Source organism: Cydia amplana, chromosome 7, assembly GCF_948474715.1.
Source record: "Cydia amplana chromosome 7, ilCydAmpl1.1, whole genome shotgun sequence".
NCBI classification, from domain to species: domain Eukaryota; kingdom Metazoa; phylum Arthropoda; class Insecta; order Lepidoptera; family Tortricidae; genus Cydia; species Cydia amplana.
The window spans coordinates 5,159,839-5,179,950 of NC_086075.1; the positions used below are offsets into that span (position 1 = coordinate 5,159,839).

General features: G+C 36.7%; 1 protein-coding gene across 2 annotated transcripts in view; it reads right to left on the reverse strand.

The window, feature by feature from the left end:
• LOC134649367 (uncharacterized) overlaps positions 1-17,230 on the reverse strand; it is a 32,891-nt gene extending 15,661 nt beyond the window's left edge. Inside the window, exons 1-2 of one of the 2 annotated variants that reach the window (XM_063504086.1) lie at positions 17,153-17,230; positions 16,756-17,040 (exon numbers count right to left, since the gene is read on the reverse strand). The gene's annotated coding sequence lies outside the window, so the exon portion shown is untranslated. Of the gene's footprint in view, positions 1-16,755; positions 17,041-17,148 lie in introns of both variants that reach the window. The other variant, XM_063504085.1, reaches the window with a different exon arrangement.
• Positions 17,231-20,112: the final 2,882 nt, after the last annotated feature.

The window sequence follows — 20,112 nt, forward strand, 5'->3', positions numbered from 1 at the left end:
CACACAGATACACTAAACTTTACACACGGCGTTTTACACAGATTTCCAACTTGTATTCATAAATTTCTTCACGGTTAATACGCTTTCCAGGTGCGTTATGACGCGGTTCCTTCTGAATCTACTAAAGCTGTGAATTTCACTCAAATATGTATGTATCTTCAACAGCCGTTGCTCCGCATTTAGCACATTTTCTATGTGCATTGCTGTAATCCATGTAGGTACAGATTTAGAGTCTAAGTGGTAGTATCGCTACGTTGTATTTATTATTTAACGATATATTAAATAAAATTTTCGTTATTAAGTTTAACCACAGCAGTTGGACAGTCATTGACAAATATATATTTTTATTATGGTGGGTAGACGTACTTCTACCCTCCATATATTTTATGAACTTTGATAAAGACAGTTGGAAGCAAATATTCATTATAAAACAGGACTTAATCGCGTGTAATTAAGTTTTTAGTGTTTTAAGTCCCATTTTATGATTAATAATGTATAAAATTCGTGAAAATTTAAATCAGAGTTGGGAGCAATGTTGCTGCAGCAAAATGTTTTTATTTTTATTACTGGCACTTTTTCTCTGAGGTCAAAGCACATAGAAGCTTCAGGCGCACATGCGTAATTATAAGGGGACATAACTTTCTTAGGAAGTGAACAGGCCTTGGTAAGAACCGAGGCGTTTACCAACGATCTGTCTGCCAACCATCGTTGCATCTAGATGCAACTCGTCCTGAGTTTGGGGGAACACGAATAACAATACCCTCGTTCAGACAACCATTACCATAAAAGAGGGTACATTAATTGTTTTCCTTCTAAATTGGCGCTAAAATGAGGGAAAGTTACAATAATAAGTCAAACAAACCTATTAGGCAGATCTTCCAAGCAATGGATCAACACAAATAATTCATTTAGGGAATGGATAAGGTTGGTGTCCTATTTCAGCAATAAAATTATATTTCTCCGACCGCTCTAGTGAAGATAGTGTGTCCTGAAGGCCTACCGTGAACCACGTTCGACGTGTTGCCTTTCTGTCACACTTACGTACGAATTTAGAAGTGCGACAGAGAGGCAACACGTCGAACGTGGTTCGCGGTAGCCCCTCTGAGCCTATATGAGACGTAGGTAGTTGGTGAACGGACTCCCGCTATGTAATTCTATTCGTAGATTCGGCCATAAATAATTCAGTAAATGGGTCGTGATATCTTTATTCCTATCATTGACAGACAAGACAGTCGAGATAAATCAAGAAAAATATACAAATAAGCATTTTTTGACTGTCATGAATGAGTAAATAAAAGACAATTTCTGCGAATTGCTGAGAAGTTACGATGTTTTAAAAGCTCGTAGGTATGATGCGCCAGAGCGGCTGTGGCCCACATTTCGCGTTCCATATTGCCAACGCCATCTATTATTAGTTTTGTTTGTTGTTCGCGACCGACTTATCGGCAAACTGTTGTTTCAGTTAACGTTTACTTCCCGTTTATCGCTAATATAATCGGTACATTACATTTCGCACTGTGCGTTCTTGGAATACTATTCACAATTGTATCAAGGGCATCATTAATGTAGTGCTGTTTCTATCCGACTCAAAAAAAGGAAGAGTAAGAAGTTTAATAAAGGATAAAGGTTTTAAAAGATGCCTACGATTAAATATTAAGTAAATATTCCATCCACTTACGCAACCAAAGGGTTGAATATGTAGAAGGAAGCTTCAGAAACCTTTTCTTTTGCCTGTTTATTTCAGAAACTGTCTCGCTTGAAACACAGGAAATCCTAGTTTAGGCACATGTAAACCATCGCTATTCTTAAGTCTGATTTATACGAATGTAATCATGAAATACGTGTTTTTTGAATAAATTATATAACAGATTACGTACAAACTCTAGGTACAAAAACATACTTTCTCACGTATTTACAAAGCGAATTACAAGTTTCCTCACAAAATCCGCATAATTCCCGAAAGTTTAAAAGATTATGTTAAATCCTACTCACGACCGGAACTGTTTTGTTGCCAAATTCTGTGGTTCCGTACTCAGCCTTGTTCAACTGCAGGCTTTCCGTCTTGAAGCCACAACAGGTTATTAACACTAAAGCGCGCGGTTGTTTTATGCGACAAACACAGCGTTGAACACATTATGCGATCAACGGAATGGACGAAAAAATGACATTTTATACATTAGATAATCTAATGACACTATATTGTTTTACGCTGTAAACGTAGCGGTAATCGCATTGTAATTTTTCATTAACGCTGCGTTTATCGCATAAAACAACAGCGCGCTTTAAGAGTTTAAGACTCATCTGAGGCCTGACTAACAAGACTAGGCCTGCATTCCTATGCTTACCCAGTGCAGCTTGTAGTCTGCTTCTGACCCAGACCTAACCTAACTCAACCGACAAACTGGCAGTGACACTGACAATATCAATGTCACTAAACTTGTCCTATATCCGTAATTTCGTTTGAAATCATATAAGGTTTTCTTCGATGTTTATAGCGCTGAGTTTGATTTGAACTTTGAAATTTGATAGATAGATAGATAGATTTATTTATTTCATAATACAGATTACATTATAAATTGCAGGCATGTCAATCTACAAGAATTCATATTATGATCGTCAAAACAAGGATGTCACCAGAATATAATCAATAAAATATTAAATTAAAAATAAAATAATTACAGAATGATAAGATTTTAAAATAATGTCAAGATAGTATCTCCTGTGGCGGATCGTCAAAATCTATACATCATTCATAAATTCGCTAACAGAGTACAACGGTTTATCCAACAAAAAATCTCTTAATCGGCGTTTAAATGCTTGATCACACAGTTCACTTCTTATAACGGCCGGAAGTCGTTCATAATAGGTAGGTCCTATGACACGTGGGTTTTTCTGAGCCAGGGCCATACGGCGAGGAACCGTTCTTAGCCGTCCCGTGGAACGGACGTTTATACCCTCAACATGAACTCGTTTGAATTCGGATATATTATTTCTTACGTACATTATGATTTCAAAAAGATATAAGGAAAAGTGCGTCATAATGCGATATTCTACGAACAGATCCCTACACGAGTATCTAGTATTCACTCCCGCCAAAATGCGTAGCGCGCGTTTTTGGATAATTAAAACTCGTTTTGCATCTGTCGAGTTTCCCCATATTATTGTACCGTACGATATTAATGAGTGGAAATGTGCATAGTATACAGATCTTAAGGCGTCCTGGGATATAAGGGGTTTTAGTTTTCGCAGTGCAAAAACGGCACCACTCAATCTGGCGCAGAGTTTATCCACGTGACATTTCCAGTTCAAGTTGGAATCTATCATGAACCCCAGAAACCGGTTTTCGTCACACATTGTCATTGGTGTATTTGCAAAACAAGGAGGTACTTCAACATGACGTCCCGAGAAAAGCATAATGTTAGACTTAGTTATGTTCAAGAGTAACCCATTTGCAGAGAACCACTGCTGCAGCTGCACACACGTCTCATTCACCCTTACAATGAGTTCTTCGTATGTCTGAGCACTAGCAATAACTGTGGTATCATCTGCAAACAGCACCGGTAGGCCTGTCGTAATGGCAGTTGGAAGGTCATTAACGAAAAGCAGAAATAAGGTGTTGCCGAGTGATGAGCCTTGAGGGATACCAATATCAGCAGTTCCAACGTCAGAATCGTATCGTTTACCACTTGCATTTAACTTGACAGCTTGTATTCTGTTGGTTAAAAAAGATTTTATTAAATTGTAGGTGTTATTAGTGATTCCATAACGGTATAATTTGGTTAAAAGTAGTTTATGATTAATAACGTCGAACGCCTTAGACAGATCGCAAAATATACCAGCCATCTTTTGTTTTTCATCTAAGCCAGTGACAATTTGGTCAAATATATTAATGGCTGCCGAGGTGGTGGACATTTTCTTTCTGTAGGCATACTGGTTCTTCGTTAATAGTCCATTCGATTCTAAGTAGTCCATTAGACTAGATGAAATTATTGACTCCACCAATTTAGAGATGGTTGGTACAATTGCGATCGGTCTATAGTTGTTGACATCATCGGTATCACCCTTCCCCTTAAATACGGGACATATTCTTGTGTTCTTCAACACCTGAGGATATGCACCTACCTCAAACATATTGTTAATAAGGGCTAATAATATATCAGCTATTACTGGCCAGATACATAAAAGTATGTTTAATGATATATCATATGTATCAACAGTTGCACGCGTTTTTAACAATGACTGTACCACCTTGTCTAAGAGCTCGCGCGTTACGACGGGGAGGGCGAAATTTGGTATTTTGGTGTTACTAAGGTGATTGCTCAAGAAGCGGGTAGATGACATCTCGTCACTTTGAACCATATACTTTGACGCAACAGTTAAAAAGTGTTCATTGAGCGTATTAGCTGCTTCTTTTTTTGAGACGTTAGTGTTAGTTAACGGATTTTTTACACAGATTATATGTGACCTACTTTTTGTGCCGGCCTCCTCATTAATGACCTTCCAAATCTCTTTGGATGGATTTCTACTCTCTGCTAACCGTTTTTCTATATGTGTTCTTCGAGCTTGCAATGTTGAAATTTTCACAAGATTTGCGTAGTGAGAAATACAATCTGTTATCACTGTATTATTAGGGTATTGTAACCTCATTTCTTGAAAGTCATTGTATTTTTGTAAGTATTGAGACAATTCATCAGTCATCCATGATATTTTAGACTTTTTTCTTAATCTTAATTTTTTGATAGGAAAATGGATATCCATATAGTGTGATAATATTGTAAATAATTTTATGAATTTAATTTCTATGTCAATTTCATTGTTATAAATAAAATTAAAATTACAATTTAAAATGTCATAATAAAATGAATGAATGCGGTCATTATTAAACAAACGTCTTTCGGGGAGGTCAGGTTTACTTTGCTCCTTTAATATTGAGATCTCAAAACGTTGCGCGTTGTGATCACTGATAACCGTGTCCACTGGCGCCACGGTAAGGCTATCTCGAACTCGGTTGGCTATACCGCAGTCAATGGACGACGCTGATTCAGCGCTCACGCGAGTTGGGAAGTGGACTGTGTTAAAACATTCGAAACTATTTATGACGTCATCAACACGTCGTTTCAAACTATTATCCGATAGGTAGTCAACATTCTGATCGCCTATTATAAGAATTTTTTTGTTTTCGTCAGTTATCTTATCTAATAATAATTCCAAATTCGTTAAATAAATGTCAAAATCGCCATTTCCGGTTCTATACAATACAATAATAATCAAATTATAAGTTACAATTTCTATAGCTGTGAACTCGAAGTGATATTCAACAGCAAAACGAATCAAATCATTACGTTGTTTATATTGTATACCCTCATATACATATAAGGCGCAGCCGCCGTGGGCAATGCGCGAACGACAGTAATAATTAGCTAGCGAGTAGTCACATAACCTTACTCTTTCTATTTCCGATTTTTTACACCATGTTTCGGTTAATCCTAGAACGTGTGGTTTTTCAGTGTTACATAATAAGTCTAGTAATGATGTTTTGCCACAAATAGATCGTACATTTTGATGTATAATTATAAACTTATTTATTATTTCGGTGCCGTCCCGGTGACTCGTTCTTTGGAGTTTTTTGATCGCGACAGTGCAGTGTTAAATAATCGAACTTCTGCTCCGGCTGGCCAATTTTGAGGGTTTTTCGCAATTCTCAACTTGTTAGCAGGCACGTCCAAGCGAAATGAAGTGTAAGAACCTCGAGTTACAACAAGCTGTTCACATACAGGGGATGAAATATTCATTTCAGTCTGGACATGGTGGATGACGTCATCTGCAGTGGTGTCGTCGCTTAGATTGAACACGTGTAGACTGACGATACGAGGAGCAGCAGCACGGAGACCCGATGAACGTGACGACTGGGTTATCGGAGTGTTCGTGTCAGCCACTTCTGGCGATGAAGATGGAACTGAATTCACTTTTTGTTGGGGAGGTGGGACGGAGGGTGTATCAGCTGCAACCGCAGGTTGAAGACATTTGTCAGTGCCAGCAGGGTTCCCTCGCTTACGGCGACGCCGCTGCTCAGTCACGGGCTCTAGTTGAGCAGGCAGTGCTGGGGCTGGCGCAGAGTGTACAGGGGGTGAGGGTGGTGCAGTGGTAACAGGTGTATCATCAGTGGGAGATTCTATGTGAACTATACCCTCTGGACCAGACTCATTTAGTGAGAAATTTAGCAGTGAGTGATTGTGAAGTGGTGCATGTCCGTTGTTACTGGTGATCGCTCGAAAAACCATCTGGATAACACTTGTTTGACTTGTAAGTAGTTTCTGTTGTTCGCGTATAATCTCATGACAACTTTTTATTTCCCCTTTCATCTCACTGATTTCGGTTTTCAAATTCGAAACTGTCTCCACCAACCTGTCAACCGCCGCCACCGCATTTGATACAGTTTTTCCCTTCGTAGGTGCCATATTTTCTTGTGGTCTTGATAAACTAGTTGCGTTTATTTACACTTAATATAGAAATCTACTATATATTGGAAAATAATAACTATCTATATTTAAAATAAATTAAAAATAACACAGCTGTTTCAATTTGAATGTTGTTGACAGCAGCGCCCTCTGTCTGTATATTTTGTCTGTATGTATTTGGAATGCTGAATGTCGCAATCGGACTAAACCGACTTTCAGTGATGGAAGGACGTTGATAGATTGAATTATTGCTGTTAGTTCAATCATGGGCATTGGCCTATTTACTTTGATGTTTGTTTAGGGCACTTGATCAAATCAAATACAAGTTGTTATTTATCAGAACAGTTTCTTGGTATGACCCCCGTTACCATCTTCCATAGTAAATAACTTTCGCAATCATCTCGATCCGATTCCACGTTGAGCCTGCCTTTGTGTTCACATAATTTGCTCCAATAGGCTAATGGTTTGATCTGACTTCAATTCTGCGATCCAAATATGGTATGTTTTTCTTTGGTGGTTTCTAAGTGTCTTGAGAAGCTCACATCGGGCCTACGGCGTCATACGATTCAAAATACAGATACGAGACTAGAGCCAAACTTTGGTCCTCTCTATGTCGTAGCCTCGTTAGTTCTTCATCGACATTTTGTACTTAGTTATTCCATTGTATTAATCTACACTAATGGAATCCCCTCTGTCGTCTGTCACTATCGTTTTTCCCATTTTACTAATGACATCCCGATGCACCAATGCAGGTTACAGCAGCTGTTAGTATGCAAATAAAATGCGATGAAATACCTTCTCGATCTATTTAAAGACTTGTGACAACTAGAGTATATCCATTTGGAATCATTCCAACGTTTACTTGAGAATTTAAATACCCTTTTGTTTTATTATAAATACGAGTAGATGCAATTTAAATATCTGAGAATTCGTACCATAGATCTAAATGCGCATTTCAAACGTAGTATCGTTATAGTTACGATTTAATAGTCTAATCTAGGGTGTAAAGTTTATAACCAAGGAATGAAAATAGCTGCTCTTTTGTTGAACAGGAAGCTAGGATAACAAGACAACCTCTTCCTCCTTAAAGATGAAATGCCATTAATTATAACAAAAAGTTTGATTTCGGGACCGGTATGGGGATGGATTTGTACCTTCTATAAAATACATAAAGAACTGGGTGGTTCATACCTAATCTATTAAATATTGTAGATCAAAGTTCAATCTAAACACCTGGTCACCAGGTATGTATGGTGCACGAGAGGGATTGAGCTATACTTAATTTCCCACGCAATTTAGCTGTATTTACCAACACTAAAATCTTTGTTATTACTAGAGCGTTTTTCCAAAACCATAGTAGTGTTGCACGAAGAGTTGAAACTCGTGTCGATGTCGCATGCAACCGACCCGTTATCCTTCGCCAGCAGTTTCTGTGTCAGTGGGTCAATAGCTGCAGGCGTTGTGCAAATCGCGCGGCGCCGGTGCTGGCCGTGTTTTGTATACATCTAACATATTTCCCATCATAACAACCATTACGGATGCAGGAAGGAAAACGGTGAAGGAAAAACCTTCGTAAATGTTTTTGTTACGGAAAAACTTTTTCGCCCGTGAAACTTTATAGGTTTTTGAGGTTATTGTTTAGAAGCCGTTAGGTTTGTTTAACAGAAGTTAACGGTTATAGGAGAAACAAGTTTTGTAAATTGTTAAAGAGCGATATCGTTCCGTTAAATAACTCGGTACGTGTTTTTTTTTCTGAAACCGTAAAATCCGTCTAGGACTTAAAAACTTCATCGTCAAATCATTAGATTAGGTTAGTCCTACTAATTACGGAAAATAAATACGAAACAAAATTCTATAAACAGTAACCTACTAAGTGATCATGTTACAAACATTATAAGCGTCAGTAAAATCGTATAATACACAATTTCAAAACTCTTAAGTGATGATGTAACATCACAGACACAACTCGCTAATAGAGCGCTTTTATTACTTACATTGAAGACGTAACTGCAAGTGTAACTAGGTTGATGATCACATGCAACGCGTAACACAAGATACAGACGAATTTGTGCATGCGAAGTGGGTGAACCGGCAAAACACTCATTTTGTGGGTCACCAGGCCATTGTCACAGCCCGGCCGCTCTCTCGACGGATATTTACGAATCGATGCGATAAGTACGATAACTCATATTAAACTAATCAATCAACAAACAGACCGTATCAATTCTTCTTAGAAATTCCAATTCGATTATGTACCTACCTATTTCAAATATTAGACCATACGACATGCTAACTAAAAAAATCTTACCTGGAATTTAATCTTATCGGAATCAACGTGTCTTTCTACATCGTCTCAGTTCTGATCTGACGACAAAAAATATGTGATTCATGTGGCTTCGTCAACAAAACGGACCTGATTCCTGATTCTAAGAATTGATCGTTTGTGAATCTCAAACTGTCGTAACATTACTCAGTTTATGTGACTTCAAAGATCTCATAATATACTTCGTAATTCGTAATATTCACTAGCTCGGCAATATCTCACTTCAATAACTGTACGCACATAAAGTCATACATGTAATAAAAGACACGCTGCGTACTGTACTTTTATTTCTAGTAATGAGTCGATTTAATGGCAATTATAGATAGATAAATGTGCACCAATGTGCAGAGTAATGCGGAAATAGAGGTGAAAGTGGGGTGAAAGCGGCGCGCGCAACGTTTACCTAATCGTTCCCCGGCGCGCGCGCGGCCACGGCGTTACATCAGACCCACCACACTAATGTGAAAGTCAATGTTACATTCGATGATCCCACTTCTGATCATCATGACCGACTTTACATTTCGCGAACTGCGAAGTTTCATGTTAGTGGACACACGATAAAATGTAGGAAGACGGTGGGCCGGTACTGCCGCCACTGAATCTGTTGCCAATAACAAATACGTTAATGTAGCCCACTAAAAGGTCAGAGCAAAGCGGTTGTTTATAAATAACTTGACTAGAGTTAGAAAGTTGCAAAAGTCACAGAACATTCGTAACATTTATCGGCGTCAAATCTATCAATTCACATGATTTGCAAGTACTTGTAATTGTGAAATTAGAGCGTGCTAGAGAAAGTGGTTCGTCTTTATCGTAACTGTTATAGAGATACCACCCAGTATCTTAGTGGGTCGGTGCAGGCACATAACCGGCAACATCTAGCGCGAACTGCTATCTTGTGCGTTTGCTTTCTTTGTTTACAACACACACTCTATTGACTCAATTTCAGAACTTCTAGCAAGAGTAAATAAATCAAGAAGCTCGTCAATTACGTTATTGAAGCACGGTCCAAATTGTATTCGAATGACAATCATGATTACGTTTATCAACAAAATCCTTGACCTAAATAGAAATAGATAATCGTACGACCCACATTCAGAAGAACTTGTATCAGCAATTGTAAACTAGAAATCTGTAGGTGCCACAATTAATTTCAATACTCCTGCATATAAAAAGTCTTTGTTTAATATCTATAAATAGGTAATGCTATTATTTCGGTATTACATACAACCAACTCCATGGCGATATTCATAAAAATCTCAAGCCCTTGATTATTGTATGTTAGTTAGAAAGAGACAACTTAACACAGGTTTGCTATTTTTTAATGAGGTGTATTCGCACAGTACAGAAACCTTTTACATATTATTGTCTTTAACAATAAAGTTGATAAAAAGTACAGATTGTAAGCGTAAAATTTATTTGCACGTTCTCGTAAGAAAACGATGAATTCTTCGAAACTTGAATAACCAGCTCATTGCATTCTCCGTTACTCTGAAGTGTTCTTTGCATGTTTATTCTGTTAGGTTATATTTATATGGTTATACGAAGCGTTTAGGTATTATATGATATGCCGCGTGCCGCTCTGTTTTATTAAGGGCCTACTGCAGCCGCGTCTGGCGCTTCGTAAACCACGCCCGCTAGTTCTTCCCTCCCCGCTAACACGCACACATGGAAACGCTTCGCGCCGCACGTGAAGTTTGTGTTACCTTTTAGCACCATCTAACGTTACAGAAGTTAACTACCATTATACGCGGTCGCTGCGGTCGGCCAGAAACTTAAATTCGGAAAAAATTGAAACAGATGGCGTTGTTACTTGTTCATAATAGCAAACAATAAAATAATTAATTCATAAACCTGCATATTTATTGTTGTTTTGGAAGATGTTAACAGCATAGAAGCAGCAGCGTATATAGCATATAAGTTAAGAGTATTGATAATAAGAATATTTTCTTATCATGTGTGCTATTGCACAAGAACAGAAAAGAGATTATTTTTGATAAAATATGATGAAAACAGATTTACTTGATTACGCTCACCTGACTTTGCGGTCACTAAATGTAAATTTCAACCTTATTGTTATGGGGTTACAATACCCCTGGGGTTGCAGGCGTCCATAGTCGTTATTATTATAAATGCTTTGGTTGTAATGCTTTTTAACCCTCGAATTTTTCATAGGTACAGTCACCTGCAATAATATGTTACTCTTCGACGGCCGCAAAAATATGTGACACGCTCTTATGGCTCTACAAATAAGATCTAACATGATCTACCGCAAAACGGCCTTCGGTGTGTAACATATTATTGCAGCTGACTGTACTCGTATTCATTGTTGTATAGGTAGGTATTAATATCTTTTATCCGATCGATTTGCATTTATTTGAAATAAATCACAGTGTTTAGTAATTATATGTTTTATTGAATAAGAGATTATTTAGGTATGTAAGGAATACAGGGTGCCTTTTTGAAACACTCATTTTTAGGGTTCCGTAGCCAAATGGCAAAAAACGGAACCCTTATAGATTCGTCATGTCTGTCTGTCTGTCTGTCTGTCCGTCTGTCCATCCGTATGTCACAGCCACTTTTTTCCGAAACTATAAGAACTGTACTGTTGAAACTTGGTAAGTAGATGTATTCTGTGAACCGCATTATATTTTCACACAACAATAGAAAAAAAAAATTTTTTTTTGGGGGTTCCCCATACTTAGAACAAATGAAACTCAAAAAATTTTTTTTCATCAAACCCATACGTGTGGGGTATCTATGGATAGGTCTTCAAAAATGATATTGAGGTTTCTAACATCATTTTTTTCTAAACTGAATAGTTTGCGCGAGAGACACTTCCAAATTGGTAAAATGTGTGTCCCCCCCCCCCCCTGTAACTTCTAAAATAAGAGAATGATAAAACTAAAAAAATATATATGATGTACATTACCATGCAAACTTCCACCGAAAATTGGTTTGAACAAGATCTAGTAAGTAGTTTTTTTTTAATACGTCATAAATCCCCTAAATACGGAACCCTTCATGGGCGAGTCCGACTCGCACTTGGCCGCTTTTTCAGGATAATTTTGAATTTCAATTGTCAGGGGTGCCTATATTATTTTTTAATACATTTTACAACGACAAAAAAACAAAAGTTCAAATTCGCCGTATTTTTATTACCAGGGTCGATCGCAACAAAATAGAAAATCATGTTTTTCAAATGTAAGCGTTATTGTAATTTATCTCAAATAACCAAAAAGTCAATCTGACTAGAACTTAAAAACGAACTGAATTATTTTAATATGTCGATTTTTCTTGGTGACCCAGGAGAATTTTTTTTTATCCCATACAAAAAGAGCGTATCCCAATCGCGTATCGGTTTTGGTTTTTACTTATAAGTGTGAAAAATATATTCTACCATATACGAAGGATGTGTGTTTTTTCATGTTTTATGTGTCTTTTTGTACAATAAAGTATTTTACTGCTACTAATATATCATATTAACGATTAACTAAAAAGGTATTTACATCTAATTTAACTGGTAAATTATTAAAGTCCGCTAAAATTAATATATATTCAAAAAAATTTTTGTTAATATGTCCCAAAATCATGGCTCATTTTTTAAGTCTCCTGACTTACCAAACATATCGCAACGAAGGCAAGGGTACAACGCGGCATCGTGAACCTAATAACGTAACGTTTCAGTTACTTTTTTAGTCGCCGACCATTTTATCCGGGGTACGAAAAGAGGTATTAGATCTATCCTGGGTCTAATATGTTATAAAAACATAGTTTTTTGAAAAATGTTCGTAGGTAGTACACAAAATTTACATTTTCTTTTAAATGTGATTTGGGTCATCGTTCTCCCTGGTGACTTTTCTGGTGACCCAAGAGACATCAATTTTATTATGACTCAGGAGACTTTTTTTCTATGCACTTTGATTTTTTTGATGCGCTAATTTTGTAATATAAAATAACTTTAAACTGCTGATATACTTATATCACTTTGCTGATGAGTGGAAGTGGAATTTAAACTTAATTTATTGTTCTCTCCCTTGACATTTTGGCATACATTTGACATGCTGCAGTGCACTCCTAACGTTAATAAAGACATAATTTTTAGAGAAAGCTTTAGGAAAACTCACTCTTGAGCTTAAAACGATTAAGTCCTTATCATATTATGTTAGATTTTTAGTACAGACCCCAAATCAGTGAAAATGTGTCTTAGCCAACTAAATTTGTCTCTGGGAAAAGTACGATATCCCTAAAAATTGTACGTATATTTCGCCTTTTTCTAAAGGAACGGAATTCATAAATTGGGTTATTATTATTTTTTCAGATTATTTGATTGCATTGACATATCACCAAGATAGATAGAACATTTAAGTTACCAGAAGAAAAGCATTTGTGTTCTTTTATACAGTGTGGAAAAAGTAGGTTCGATTCCCGGGCGCGACTAAGCGAATTTAAAAAAAAAACAACGTGTTGCATTCCGGGAGTGCCGACAGAAGTGAAAACTCAATGACTAGTCCAAAAGTCTGCAGTACTATGTATAATTGACCCATCCTCCTTTCTATTGAAAACTTTTGGTTCCGAAATTGCTGGTCAGTGAGCTTGTTTAAAATTCGAAATTCAAATTTATAGCGTTAATTGTTTAAAATTCGAATAGAAATTGTAAAGTTACCTTGCAGACCTCGCATCTAAATATATTTGGTCATGATATTTTGAGTTTTATTCACCAGTACTAGAGTTCACTTTTATTAGCGATTTCATCAAGATGTAGCTTTATTGAATTATATTTGAGTGATATAAAGTTATAATACTGTGAGATCCTCGTATTTCAGCCCGTACAAGATTATAACCTTTTTCATGTAATGTCATTGAGTTTTTCTTTATTGATTTAAATGCCATCTAAACCTTACGGTCATATGATCGCCTTACGCTGTCTCGAGTTTATCATTTTTTCCCCACCTCAAAAAGTGCCTAGCGCCGCTAAAGAAGTTTTCACTTCAAAAATCTTTGAATGCAGTTGTTTCTTTAAAAAACAATAATGTTTAATTTAAGTAAAATGAGCAAACTTAAGGTTTAAGGCACTTTCCCTCCAGGGCCCATAATTTTTTTCCACCCGGTAGTAGACAACTATTTTTTTCGACTAAATGAAGTTTTATTAGATAAATCGTTGATCACATGGTTCGTTTCACACATCACATCAAATCGTTTGTCATCACAATCAAAATTTGTCAAAAGTAATGAAATTTATGCCAAAAAAACATAAATAAAACATATAAATTCAACACATTTTTTTAATAAAAATCTTTCTCGATGATATAAAAAAGAACATCGACAAATTATGTTCAAAGAATTAATATCAAAACAGATGTCATAATTAGGATTGGCTACTTTAAGAAAGGGACAGAGAGATTTAATCCTCTCGCTCTGCACGTTTTTCTCATTTCTCCTTGTCAAGCCAAAATAAACTATAAAATGATAGTAACACAGTACATTGTAATATTCACTTTTTCCACGGTATCATGTCATTGTAAATTACTTATGTGAAATTGTAGTGGCGTGCGACTTTCAAACCGGAGGTCACGGGTTCGAACCCCGGCCCGTACAAGTGAGTTTTTGTAAGTAGGGACCTTTTTTAGTGGTACTTAAATATAATAACTTTTCGTATTATTGAAATAAAATATTTTATTCAAACAAACTTAATAATATAATAATTAAAACGAATAATATCAATTAGTTTTTAATATTTATTCAATTATTTTAAATTATTTGAGCATGAAACATACTAGATTTATTTTTATCATCACAATAGAAAAAAGCAAAAAATATATTCTTATAGATATTTTATTTTCAAACAAAAATAAAGCAAAAAGTTACGGTTAGATTCTGATGGCTAAATACCAAACAGCTACCGATACATTTCAATATCTGTCGAAATTTCCTAACCCGTTGTAACTGACAAAGAGTATAGATTTCGACGTACGAGTAGCATGACGTAGCTAAGCAAACACGCACACATGCGTAACGTATAGGCCTGTAAGAAGGCACCATCATAGGTTTACCTCCGATTCCGTTACTACTCAATGGAGTTACGACTCAACGTTTATTGGATATTAAAATTTTACGTAATTCGGAGCGCTGCGCGAAGTGACATAGGTCTTACCTCTTTGAGGCACGACGGCCATCTAACATTACTGGCATAAAGGATGCATTTATGACTTTGACGCATGACAGAAAGAGAAACCGTACTGCGTAAAATGGGCGTTTGCAGTTGAATTCATAAAATCAAAAATCGATAATAAATCCATCGGTAAAGGATAATAAGTTAATATTTAGTTCTTTGAAAGTTAAGACGAGATGAAAACCTTTGCTGTAAGGTGGATTGTGCTGGATATGGATGTGTTTTCTAGTTGCACGAAGCTAAAACCGAAAAATGAACACGTAAGTTTGGATTTATTTTCTATCGAGAAAATTTTAAGCATTCGTGTTTCGACTACTACGAAATCACTTATCATATAGTCAAGAAACATATATCCGAAAATCACTACTGTTTGTTTCCGGGGCTAGCCACTGCCACGTTTCTAAGATCCTGTTATTTTTCGATGCACGGCCTTAATTTTTCTTTCACATCATTGAGATATTTACAAACGCATTCAGAAATCTCGATCTCCGCTTCTCCTGGCAACTAATTGGAACAGGCAGTCTATTTCAACAAATTTAAGTTATTTCATTAAGTCAGATAGAGGCGCATAACGAGTGTCTTCCTCATAGCACCGCGGCGGACTGAGCTAGTAGGAAACGCAGCCGCTCGCGCCTTGACCCACTTCGTCTATTCTATACTTACAAGCATACTTACTTATTCGAGCTCTCGAAAAGCTAGACTGCGATCATCACGTATCTATCTACTAGCGAAATCGGTGTAAAGTATTGCTTGAGATATTTGATGATCGGAAAAACACGAAACACTCCCGAATGGTTTTATTTAATATTAGCGATATTTTATTTTTATATCTTCTTCATCATATAATTTGCTCATAATGTAATTATCTTCATTTTTGCAAAGTGGCTTTACTACCGCGTAAAGTAATCACCTGTAGAAGTCTCTTCGCGGCTATAGTCTGTTTTGAAACTTATATTCCTTTTTTTATTTGTCTGTGCTTTTCCTAATGGATGTCGGAGCTTCAAATACCAAAAGATCTCATCAGCTTGAGCGTTCTGTATATTACTGTTTTATTAAGTTGTCTATAACTTTCAGCGAAAAGGCGTTTTATTTTTTATTTTTCACTACGATCTACTTTAGATTGTCCGAAAATCGATGTTCCGATATTTAAAACGCACGCAAGTTATCAACATTGTCACTGGCGATCTAAATTTAGTGAACTTGTACACGAGGTCGTCGCGCGCGTCAGCCGATCGCGAGAAGATGGCGCCCGTATACCAACATTACCAACAGCACCTTTGCAATTGTTTCATTACTCTAGTTAGCTTTACAACCTTACTAGTTCACAATGAGTGATTTGGTTTAGTAAATAGCCTCAAATAACAAAGCATTTTTGCCCGAGCGCGTGGGAATTCGCGGAATATTCACGCAACTGCACATGTGATTGTGATTTTGGATTCACAAGTTTTTGTTGCTTGAAACTTCATTAGGGTACATTTTTTTCGGAAGTGTTAGCCCAACCAAACCTATTCAAGAATATGGTAATCTTCTTTTTTCTTACATATAAAGGAAATTTTAAATATTTTGTTGCAGTTATCGTAGTAAAAAAGACGAAAAACGAGGTTAACTTAACATAGAGCCGTCGGAAGTGGTATATTCTGAAGATTATGCTTTAAATAGGTCGCGATTGTCGTGAAAGACGAAACGCCGTTAAATCTTCACAATTATATTAAATATACTTATTCGACTAGATATGTCCCAAATTTTAAACTCATAATAAGTCACAAATGGTAACGAAGCTGATAAAAAAATATTAAAATACTTACAGCGGCCATTGAGCTGCTAGAAGTCCAAGCAAACAGATAACAATCCAATAATGTACGAGTAATAACACTAATCACTTGTTTAAAGAGCATAACAATCGGGCATTAATTGCTCCGCACACTTCACTTTATATACTAAACACAAATCCACTGCAAAGCCAAAATGTTGTTTGATGTTCCACACACAAATTCCACTTAGGTTTCTTCTATATTAGAAGAAAACGATTACATAAACTTCACACACCGTATCTGAGTTCACACCCAGCCCAGTTCCAAGTAGGCAGGTACCTGTAACAAGACAAAGCGGTAGTTGAGTTATATGATTTTTCATCTACATCTTTAAATTCACGATTATGTAAATATACATGAATGCTGTTAACGGAATGATAAACGTACGTACTTGGCTAAGGTTAGTTTAAATTGAGGACAAAATAAACTGTGACGTAAAAAGTCCGTGGTAGAATTTTGGAGACGTACAAACGGCCGGGCGGCCAAACACTGACTGACTGGATTGGACGGCTGTCGTTAGCGCAGTGGGGAGGCTCGGGGGGAGGGAGAGAGCAGGCTGAGAGGCAGACGGACGGGGGAGGACAGATAGAGGGAGGGAGGGCCTCTGACCGACTGGTTGGTCGACCTATTGGCATCCACCAACACGGTAAAGCCGCGTTTACAGCACGAAATAATTGCGTGACAATGCCGCAAAAGCAAGACGTCTTCCTGAGACCCAGACAAATTATTCGTATGCATAGATAACTTGAAGGAAGTAAGACCTTAAAGGAACGCTATTAGCACATTCAGGACGTTAGATATCGGCTTCAGTGTTAGACGGTCATCCGAGAAACACGCAACCTTCAGGAGATTCTCATTGCCACGCGCTCGTCCGTAAAGGTCATCTCGCTGTTGCCGGGCTAGGCATAGGCAATCAACAAATTCTAGTAAAAAACTGATCTACAACAACTTGAGAAAGTGCGATAATGCGATAAAATGTATTTTTAAACATGACAGGTCGCGTTTTTCTTGTTAATTTATTTTAAAGGTGAATCCTTAGTTGTATTTTATCTGGATCTAAGCTACCTGTAGTTTTTAAATCCATACACTAGACTGGAGGAAAGTTGGGAAATGACAAAGGCCGAATCCCTTCTCAGGTGGAGTCACGGGCACAGCTAGATGTTCTGTTTATAATGCTGTTATTAGGGTTCCGTAGCCAAATGGCAAAAAACGGAACCCTTATGGATTCTTCATGTCTGTCCGTCTGTCCGTCCGTATGTCACAGCCACTTTTTTCCGAAACTATAAGAACTATACTGTTGAAACTTGGTAAGATGTATTCTGTGAACCGCATTAAGATTTTCACACAAAAATAGAAAAAAAAAACAATAAATTTTGGGGGTTCGCCATACTTAAACTGAAACTCAAAAAAAATTTTTCATCAAACCCATACGTGTGGGGTACCTATCTATGGATAGGTCTTCAAAAATGATATTGAGGTTTCTAATATAATTTTTTTCTAAACTGAATAGTTTGCGCGAGAGACACTCCCAAAGTGGTAAAATGTGTGTGTGTGTGTGTCCCCCCTGTAACTTCTATAATAAGAGAATGATAAAACTTAAAAAATTATATGATGACAGTACCATGCAAACTTCCACCGAAAATTGGTTTGAACGAGATCTAGTAAGTAGTTGTTTTTTAATACGTCATAAATCCCCTAAATACGGAACCCTTCATGGGCGAGTCCGACTCGCACTTGGCCGCTTTTTTTATCTAATAAATAAACTACTCTCACAAACCCGTCTTCAAAATAGTTTTAAAATTTGTGGTTTAATTCCCATTCTTTATACTTAATCGTTATTGTCATCTCACACTTTATTCGTCAGTTAATGCTTAGTCCAACTTCCTACTTAAATATAGCTACTATGTCATGTATTATAAGTATGTTAACCTTGACGTATTACGTTAGTGTCCATATCTATGTCAACTATGTATATAGCTTAGGTCTTCTTTATGCTTTTTGATATCATAAAGGTAAATAATTATTATCATTATTTGTAAGGATCGTCAGTCAGAAGGATAGGTACTCATAGTGTACACGGTTTAGGTAGTTCACAAAATATCTTTGAGAAAAGGCACAAGCCGGTTTTTTAATTTAGATACAACAGACTGATAATGACAAGTAATTTCAATAACTACCGTGGTATTGGTACCTAATTACCTATCGTAACAAAGTATTCGAAAATACTAATTAACAAAGTATTCGAAAATACTAATTACTTCGTGCCTGCAGTAATTTAAACTTACGTGTTAACAATCCGACGGGACGTGTTATTAACAATATTTAGTTTAATGAACTCTTAACCTGGAAATTAGACAATTTACAAGTGTAAAGACACTAGAAACAAAGTTAACTAAGTAAACAAAAATTACGATACCTAAAATAAACTGAACTCGCTAAGGAAAATCATCAACAGAAATCCCAGTCGTTGTTATAAACATCGTTGCCCGTTCACTATTCGAGCGTGTAAGTTGGCGAGATAACTATGTATACCTACTTACGATAACTTCGAGGGGGTAACGCACTTGTTGGTTTTTTGTTCCCTACGCCGAGTCATCGGCTTGCCTGCCATTCCTTTTTTTACGCAGTCGAGTCTCGTGTCGCCGCTAGCAAACCTTTTACAAAGTTCTTAGTACCTAGGTATTATTAACGTATTATAAATACATACCTAATACATATACAAATAACAAAGAATGATTTAAAATTTCCCTAGTTGGGATTAAACCTGGGGTTTCTTTCACCATTCTGGAGTAATCTTTAAATTTCTCTTTCATTAAGAAACGACCGCCATCTAATAATTAGATTCTACGAGGGGCGTTCAAAATATTCTCGGTATTGATATCTTACAACCTCTTCTAAAATTTCTTTCGTTACTGGCCGCTAAGGTTTATTCATTGACATTAAAAAAAAGTATAATTCGAAGCGAGATGTTCTTTTGTTTTTCTGCAATTGCTGAACAAACATGAACATCATGTGGGAATTGACAATGTTAACTAAATTAGAACATCGATGCGTGATAAAATTCTTGACAAAACAGGGTAAAAATCAAAAACCATAAAAGAGGAAATGGATTGTGTTTACCGTGAGTCTGCTCCTTCTTTATCTACCATTCAAAAGTGGTCAAGCGAGTTTAAACGTGGAAGGGAGAGTGTTGAAGACGACCCTAGACCTGGCCGGCCTGTAGTAGCTACTTCACAAGAAAATATTGATAAAGTGGAAAAACTTATATTGGAAGATGGTCGAGTGAAGGTAAAATCTATAGCACAAGTAACCAATCTCTCTATTGGTACCGTACATGATATTATCCATGAC